General features: G+C 30.7%; 1 pseudogene; it reads right to left on the bottom strand.

Annotated features, from left to right (window-relative positions):
* Positions 1-2,062: 2,062 nt before the first annotated feature.
* On the bottom strand, positions 2,063-2,703 carry LOC147925761 (uncharacterized; annotated as a pseudogene).
* Between the last annotated feature and the right edge of the window lie 7,442 nt (positions 2,704-10,145).

Genomic DNA, 10,145 nt, shown 5'->3' with positions numbered 1-10,145 from the left:
ATTTAAAGCCTCCCGTACGTAATAAAGTGGTCGTCGGATATAGGTGGGCTAGAAGTAGACGTGGGGTCCACTGAGGAAGGTAGGCCCATGGACTGGGAGTGTACATGGGGCTCACTAAGTAAGGTGGTAGTCGGGGCGTTTCAAAGACAAAGGCTACATCATGGTATGTCAAAGACACTTCCACGAATACATTAGAATTGTAACATTGATTACTATCAAAAGATTTTATGACGTTAGAAAATGGTATTTAGTTTCATTGGTTGTCGGAGCAAGCAATTTTGAGATAGGTAAAAGATGTTAACATGTGCTCTCTATACATGAGGAGGGCAGAGCTGAGGTTCTCTCTATGGTGGAGGAGGTTGGACGCAATGTTAACTTCTCAAAGGAGAAAGGTGGAGGAGGTTGGACGCAACGATATCTTCCCAAGGGAGCAAGGTGGAGCCAAGGTTCTCTCTATGGTGGAGGAGATTAGACGCAAGGTTCTCTGCATAAAGGAAGAGGGCGGAGCCGAGGTTCTCTCCATGATTGGTCATACACTATTGTGATGTTACATCATTGATTAGTATACTATGTAATATATTTTTTATTCGAAATATTTTTTTGAGCCAATAATTTTAGTAACTAAAAAAACTATGCAAAAATAAAAGTAAAAAGACATATAATAGTTGGTTTAATGTGTTCATACAAACATTTTCTAGTTGGTGGTAAAGAATATATTTGTAACAAACAATATATTTAGGTGTAAAAAATACGCTTTTAATGATAACATACATAAAATATTTGTAAATGAATATAAATCATTATATTATAGTATAAATAAAACTTATAAATAATGTTATTTATAGAACTTTAAACCCGCATATCGGGCGTGTACTTATGTAGTATTTATATATACACCAGATTTAGGTTTCTTTTGTTTGTGTCGAAAAGTTGGCATATTTTCCTAATTAATTAAGGAGTAATAACTAATTTATGTGGAATTCAAGTTCAAAACTAAAAATATTCGCGTGCTTTACAATAAGATAATAATATAAACTCTTTTTGAGAACCTAGAAAGTAATAATTGTCAAATTTAGATTTTGGGATGAATTAGCGATGGTATTGTTGGATAAGCTTCAACTAGCTTGGAGTCTAAGATATCCTTTTCAAGTTGGATAATGACAAGAGAGGTTCATCATAATCCTATTAAGAGTTAGGAGGTATCTAGTTCTAATAAGAATAAGATTAGTAAAGGTTTTCTAGTTCTGTAAATGAGATGTTTAGTTTTTGAGCTACATTTCTAAACATCAAGAATTATTTTTTTATAAACACTTTGTGCTTAAAAAACTTTATTTGGTATCAGAGCTTTAAGGATAATCAATCCTTGAACATATCATCGGCCGAGCATGGCTGACGGTGAAAAAATTGTTGCAGCTAACACCACAGGCAAGGAGAGTGCTCCTTCATCGCTACAATGCCCTATGCTGACTGCCACAAATTATATTGTGTGGGCTATGCAAATGAGGATTGTGCTGCGCGTACATAAGGTTTGGGAGACGATAGAACCTGGTTCAACCGATGTTGACAATAACGACATTGCTACAGCATGGATTTTCCAGTCAATTTCCGAATCACTTATTCTCCAAGTTGGTGATCAAAATACTCCAAGAAATATTTGGAATTTGATCAAAAACCAAAATCTAGGAGCGGATAGCAAATAACCAAACTATATAGGAACTACACATCAGATCCCTCGTTCATAATATGTTGTGATGAAGATCAGACGTATGTTAATATGGGCTAATAAGATCCCTAGCAGCCAAGATGATCTGAATTTCGTGGCGCACAAATTTGTTGATGGTGGATTGGTGGAGTTTAAGATTTTATATCAAAAATTACCCAAATTACCCAATGCTTGTCCAAAAAAAAGAAAGATATTACATAGTGTAAAAGAGTGTAAATGTGTAACATTGGATGTCCGATGTGCTACAATTTTATATATCGAAACGCAAAAGAAGAAGGTCCAACATCTGCAAACTAAAAAAAAAAAAAAAAAAAAGAGGAAGCAATATTGATGAGAAAATAATTAAGGGCGAATATAGTGGCATACAGGGGAGGTTTTTTCAAACGTAGCTGCCTTCCTCTGAGAGCCAGGCTCGAACCGCAACGCTGTTTCATCACACGTATAGTTCATCGTCCGTCCAGATCTGCAATCCGGAAAAAGCAATTGTGTTCCGAACCGCATGTCTCTTCTTTCCTTAATGTCTTCCACAACCACACTGTCCATATCTGATATCACCTTCGAAAGCAACCGATGACGTATTAAGCAGCTGAGGCCAATTTGGTATCAGATTGTAACTGATAGAACGTCATAAAAAAAAGTGTTAAAACGAAAATATGTGAACATATAAGTTAAATCGTTTAAGAAAAGAAAATAAAAAAAAATAAGATCCTGATCACTAAATCCCATTTAACACTACGATGAGTCTCCGTCAGATTAAGCACCGTGAAATCCATAGATGGTATTATAATATCCGGAACATAGTTTCTGATACGCTTATCTTCTTCATCAAAGTTTTGTTGTTCTCTATGTAAGAGATAAATAAGGCCTCCAAACAAGATGATGATGAAAAAGAACAAGACGATCGGCATCACCTTGTCTTTTTGATCTGGTGTAAGTAAAGAAGGTGGTTCAGGAGCTAGTTCTTCGTTCGCATAAGCCATATTGTAACGCAGAGAGAAAGAAGAGAGAAAGAGCTAGATGTGTATATACACAAGATTAGGTTGGACAAAAAAAGCGTTAATAAAGAATTGGAGTATATAATATATCTACCTAAGAAGATTTAGATAAGTACATAACTGTTTTAGATTGTGGTAAATATTTTTTTTCGCTAAAACATAATTTTTTTTTTTTTTTTTTGGTAGTCTTACCCAATATTCTTTATTCAAAATTACATAAAGCATTGCGAGAATCAAACGGGATCAGTACTGAAAATAGTATTATTATTATTACATTGTATAAAAAAGTACGTATTTACGTATGTATGTTGATTGCATTGTCAATTCGAGTTAGTCAGACGTAGGTTCCTTATGTTGGGCTTTAGAGTATTTGGATGTAGATGTGGATGGAGTATGCTGTGGCCAACTAATATAAATTACACAACCCTAGTCTCTTCCAATGTTGAGTAATAAGTACCATAAATGATAAAAACCGGGGGATGCAAACAGATACTGTCTTCCAACACGCACCAGGCTAGCAAGCTGGGGGATGCAAACAGATACTGTGTGCTGCATCTGCGGTAACTACCCTGAAACACGTAATCACCTATTCCTTCACTGTGAATACAGTGAAGAGGTCTAGGTGCAAACGACAAGGAGACTAGGTTTCAGCCCCTGTGTTTTCCACACATGGGAAGCTTTTGAGTCTTGGTTGGATATTTCTGATAGCATCTCTTCGCAAACCCTCCGGAGGCTCGTGGCTCAAGCAGTCATCTATGCTATATGGATGGAACTTAACAATAGGCTTCACAACAACATCACATCTCCACCGCATATTGTATTCAAAGCACTGGACAGGCAGGTTAGAGACACGATCCTTACAAAAAGCCACAAGAAGCAATTCCAAACGCTTATGCAAGACTGGTTACGATTCCTCTAGCGATCTAATCATTGTTGTTTGTTTTTCTAAGATAGAACATGTTTTTTCGCTTTTTTTTGGGCAAGTTCTATCTTCCAGTATTTTTCGAATTGTACACTGTACAATCAGTTTTCTCTAATGAAAATTCACAAATTTTCAAAAAAAAAATGATAAAAACTTGTTTGACAAAAAAAAAATGATAAAAACTTAGGACTTGAGCTATCCAAGCTTTGGCTAAGAATCATAGAAAGAAGACTAAGAATAATTGCTAATTATTATTTTTTAAGAATTAAGCAAATTTAATATTTTATTTCATTTTTTAACCTACCGCCGGATCTCAAATTAAAAGTAACCGGTTGTGTATTCTAAAGTATGTTCTAGCTAGTCATGAAGATGACAATTGGAAGCAACTAATCAACACCTTAATCTTTTCTCGTACTCGATCTCGTATCCCAACATATATATATACTGTATTGATGATCTTTTTTGCCCTCACACACCATACGGTACATGTGTGTGTGTGATAATCTACACCATACGTACATGTGGAGTATTATCTAAAGTATCAGAAAAAAAAAGATATTCGCATGCTTTACGATAAGATAATAATACAAACTCTTGTAGAGTACCTAGAAAGTAGAAACTGTCCGATTCAGGTTTTGGGAGGCGTTTACCCTCTTAAAGCAAGGTAATTTTATTTTCATGATAACTATATAGCAATCAATAGATATTATACAATACAGCTGTTTCGTTGTATCTTCGACGTACCTAAATATATAAAGAATTGATTGAACCAACACGAGCAAAAAAAATTAGCTTTCTCTTTAGTCTTTATAGCTCCATATCATCATTCTATATCATTTTACTACTTTCTCTTTTATGTCATTTATTTTTGATTTTATCTTTTTTTCATTAAGTCTAAGTACTACTCTTACATTAGTTATTAATAGTTGGTGTATTAACAGTTTAATTCTCGTTTAATTAATGTGCTTGAATTGTTGGAAGAACATATGAAAAGAGAAGAATAAATAAAAGAAACATAATCTGCACAAATAAATAAATGAACAAAAATTGCATAAAACTTTAAAAGGTTAAGAAGGTGATGATACATGGGTCCAGGTTGTGTTATCTTCGCCCAGCATCACTGTCCTCACACCACAAATAATCTCTTCCAATTTTATATTCTAATTATTTCCCAATATAGATTGGAAAACTCTAAATATAATTGGTAAACTACAAATATCTTTATCATCCAATTTGGTAGCATGATCTTTTCGAATCAGTATTTTCTTAGTCGCCACCCAAATTTTAGTACTGTACGTAGTTGCCCTGCAGACAAGAAAAACTACTACAGTAGTATTCTTTGCTAACAACAAGTATCTATCTATATACGTAAATAGTTTTATCAAGAAACATAAATTGTATTAGGTACCAACGATTTTTTTTTCTTTTGTGCATGGACAACGATACCAAGGATTAAAAAATTACAAGATAATAACAAGCGGAAGAATTTGATAGTATTTGCACAAAATAAGTAGATTTAGTAAGGAACATATATAGAAAAAAGAAACACCCATATCGTTTTGCAAATAAGAGGTTATTAGATGCCATTAATTATTAGAAAATCTCAAACCAGAGGCCAAAAATAAAATAATGAAGCATCTTAAATATATATATATATACTAGAATTTGTACTTGCGCGGACTTTAATTTAAAATATTTCTTATCAATTGAAATTGTTGAGCTCAGTATAATCATTCCAACTTTTGAGTATAAATATATAACTTACTTTACTTAGTGATATACAACATATATATTTTTTAAGATAATATTTCTTTGTTATATCTATTTGTGATTTTACGTGGGATTTTAGTAAAAATTTTTATCAATAAGAATCATTGAATATGAATATAATTTGAAGATTAAAAGATATACAAATGTCGTACTTATTTTACTAATCTATATATAACATATATTGTCTAGTGTCGCAATAATATTCTCGACAATCTTCTGACCTTTTATCTTTAAAATAGTTCATCCCATGTTCATATCCTATGAAAATATAATTTTAAAAGTTCTAACGTCAATATCGATCGTTGACCTAATTATAGAGATCATTTAAACATATCAATATCCTACATTAAAGGTGAATATACAAAGTTTCATGAACAGTTTTACTGCTATGTCGCTACAATAAGGTTGTCCAAATGCATCATCTGCCATTATAAAATTTTAGCCTAAGTCAAGAATGCTTAAATGATGAAACATTTAAACCCCACAATGAATTTCTATTCACTAATCCAAGCTACATATTTTTTTAAAATCTCATATGTTATTAGCAGATGTTAATTTTTTGATGCAACCCCAGCTTCGTCTTTTCAAAAAAAACATAGTGTACATTAAATATGTTGTTTTTGCCAATGTTTTGGGTTTAAAACATTTGATGATATATATATATATATATATATATATATATATATATATATATATATATATATATATATTATCTGTTATATATGTTTTATATCATGTTATAAAATTGTAGCTCCATTTTATAATATACCTTATGAGATATGCTACACAAATCACATGTCACTTTTTGTGACGGCTTGCATATCATTTTTTCTATATTTCCTAACCATTGATTTTGTTTTTTTAGATAGATTATTTTTCCAAAATTCTTTTTCATAGTTTTCCCAAAAAAAAATGTGCCCCCTACAATGTATTTGTTTTAGATCAAAACTTTTAAGTTAAGTTAAGTTAAGTAATTAATCTTTTCTTTCTTATAAGTAAAATTTAATAATTAATCTTTATGGTATATGTTTCTTATAAACTAATGTTTCACTTCAATTTTATTTTCATGTTTAGATTTTTATAAATAAAATTACATAACTTGTTTTTTTACTCCACCATGCATTAAAATCTTACTTACATTCTAAAACTCATTAACCCATTCTAAATTTTGGAATATAATCATTCTTTGGTTATAATTTTAATAATAACATTATTACTAAAACAAATTTATAGTATTATTTTTACTATTTTAAAATTTTCATTTAATTTACTTAATTCATTTTTAGTTAGTTATTATTTTTATTATTTACTAAATTATATTATTGTTTATCCTATTTTAAAATTTAATTAATTTTAGTTAATTCGTTTTTAATTATTTATTACTATTATTAATTATAATTAATAAATATGCAATGAATGAATATTAATAATAGTATTTTTTTTATGAAAAAAAATTGATTAGGTGGATGATGATGTGGAGGAAGGAGAAATGAGCAAAGTTAATTTTATATATATATATATATATGGTAGGAAAGATATATATATATATATATATATATATATATATTGGCTCTCAAGCTGGTATAGTTTCTAACAATAAAAAAATTCTATTTTGGTATTAATTCTTGACACGAATAATTTTTAAAAAGAAAACTAATCAAACGATATGCTGTTTTTTTTTATAAATTATTTTAGAAAAAAAAATATTGCGCATGGCGTATGGTAACTGTATGATGATTTTACAGATCACAATGTATCATCATATTATATTGTCTAGAATCGTTTTCTGACTGTCACTTTCTACATGCATGTTAGACAAAGTAGGAAGGTTGTGTCCACATAACTCTGGGAAAGTTAATCATATAATGCATGTCTCTCAATTGAGATTTTAATTCAAAACCATACAAAAAAATATGTAGACAATAATTGTGAAATGTTGATAAAGGGATTAAAATATTATAGTTGGGAACAAGTGAATATTTTGGTGAGGGTGAGGGTCCATGACAAGAAAGAATGAAGGAAGGAAGTAAGTGACAACTAAATCTTTTTCAACAAAAGAAAAGGGAAGCGACCGAATATGCCTCCTTCACCGTCCGTTCACTCTTTGTTCCCTCCACCACTCTTTTTTCTCAACCCATTTGTTGTCTTCTTATTTGATTCTAAATACACTCATTACAATTTTGGATCTGGCCATAAAACTTTGAATTCTTATAAGAATCACTTTCATTAGTGTATATATAGACATTTTGTTTCAGATTATTCGGTCGGAAATTTTGTCCAGTGATGTATTAGTAGATAGATTTGTAGAATTATTTTTGTCGATATATATAGCTGCATATTACATAATTATTTTGGAATTAAAAACTAAAAATTGATGGTTATATACTGAATATAATTATATAACAGAAAATGAGATGTATGGTATTTAGTTATCTTTTTCCTTCTTTTTTTTTTTTAATGTCCATCATACCAAAATTGTTAGAACTCATGAAATCTATATCAGGTCACGAGCACAAACAAAGAGCTACGATCTTGTACATCAAATACTTTATACAGTGAATGTTTTTGTTAATTTAGAATGTGCAAATGGTGAATATAGATTGCAACAGAAGTATAGGCACTTTCTCTTCTTTTTTTTGGACAAAATAAGAAAGAAAAGACATTTTCCACTAGTTTATATATATATATATATATAATGTAATGCATCATTGGAGTACTCAAGGGACCACCAATACTGCTCATCCTTTCCGATTTTTGATACGCTTAAAATAAGATTCATTTATAAGTCAGTGAAAGAAGACAAATATTATCTAAATATGATTGGAGGCTTTCACATGATATATCACTATCAACCAATCACAAAACAGCTTTGGTAGAAGGTCACTTAAGCACGTACACTACTACTCATATCAACGCTCTATATTTATTTCTTTACTTGATGACATTACATTAGCACTGGCCACTGGGAGATGTATCTAGGAGTTAAACATTTTTGTATTTTCATAATAAAGCTTCAAAATTATTGTAAGAAAGCCAAAACGATTATATTTTTTTTTCTTCTGAAAATTGTAGTATAAGAAATTCAGCATGAGTGGGTTTTAAAATAAGCTACATTTTTCTAAAGTAAATTTTGACATGTTCGGAATTAGGTCCACCTACAATGAATGAACTAAATGTGTGATTATGGCAGTCGTAATAATGTAACCACTGTGACAAGTACAGTTAATGCATAAATAAATTTTATGTTAAATTACTGTCTACTGAGTGACTAACAAGAACAAAACTAGATAAAAAAAAAAAGGATAAAATAATTAGAGCGGCCACTTTGAAGATAGTTTGTCAAAAAAGGATAAAATAATTAGAACGGCCATTTTGACCATACTAACATACGAAACATGTCCCAATACCAAAAAAAATAGTTTGTCAAAATGCTCCTATACCATGGGTTAGTGCACTCAAGCAGGTCATGTGTACACCAACCATATCAAATTTTGGGTGTTTGCTTTTTAACCCAAAAAGTAAAACGCATCGAATCTTTTCTTATGATTTTGCCATAATAATTATAAATTTTAGGGACTAGTTCAATTCAAGTGAGGAAAACGTGTCTGTGTCTTCTTGGTAAAACTAACATTATAATTTTGACACGCATGAGTTGCTTACACAATCAGTAATTCCAAGAAAGCATCTAAAATTGCATTTCAATAGTTAACTCTACTAGTCTCTATCAATAATTGTCACTAACAAAAAAAAAAAAAAACATCTAATGAAAATTGAATGGTCGTAGCTTTATATTTTAATTGGAACTGAAGATTGTTTAATCTATCATCCACTCAGAGTTACGTGGACGGTCGATTATTTTATAAGAAATTGTACTATTTATATGGCAATAGAAAACATAGTTTTTAAGGGAAATGACAAAATCATTATGATCCCAGGTAATATTAAAATAAAATAGCCATTTGAATTCTTTTATACCATGCTATTTTGATAGTTTTAACTAATTTATTAGATCAACTAGATTTTCACCATACATATGTGTGATCTTGTATTTATTATTTTGAACTTTTGTATAATATTTATCGAGTTATATATAGTCTAGTCACATACACTAAAATATCAAACAAACATGTTTTGATGAATGTTAAAACATCATGGTTACACTTTGTTCACGATATATCGCTACATTTCTTTTTCTTTTTAAACAGCAATTGTTTTAGTTAGCTGCCGATCATCAAAATCAATCTATGAAATAGAAAGAAATTTTCATCGACGGTCTAGTTTTCCTCTTTTTGCTTACGTTTGATGCAAAGTTGTTTTTGTGTTTATCGATAAAAATTAGAGTTATCTTCTCCGAAACTTCATACACTCGCCGACAAAAGAAAACTTCATCCACTCGGGCTTCTCGTAACTTGCACTTACATGTCAATAACTACTAGCATTCACAAAAGTCCACGAACCTAACAATTGGCCACAAATACTAAAATACTTATATACGTAACGACAACGAATCCATATATGCATATACGACTATGCGAACCACATTTTCTTTCTTCAAACAGTCGAAAACTGGCCACGCTATGAAGTGGCAATTGGCAAAAACATAGATAAGAAGATTTAAAGTGTTAAAATTATCAATTACAGAAATTATTCGATATAGTAGATGTGAGGTTTTCGAAACTTTTGAAATATTGCCAATAGAGTCGTCTGCCACTTAGATCACTTATTTATGAATTGA

Source organism: Camelina sativa, chromosome 16 (assembly GCF_030686135.1).
Source record: "Camelina sativa cultivar CO46 ecotype springtype chromosome 16, ASM3068613v1".
NCBI classification, from domain to species: domain Eukaryota; kingdom Viridiplantae; phylum Streptophyta; class Magnoliopsida; order Brassicales; family Brassicaceae; genus Camelina; species Camelina sativa.
Note: the sequence above shows the minus strand (reverse complement) of the source record. Positions and strands in the feature narration are given on the sequence as shown.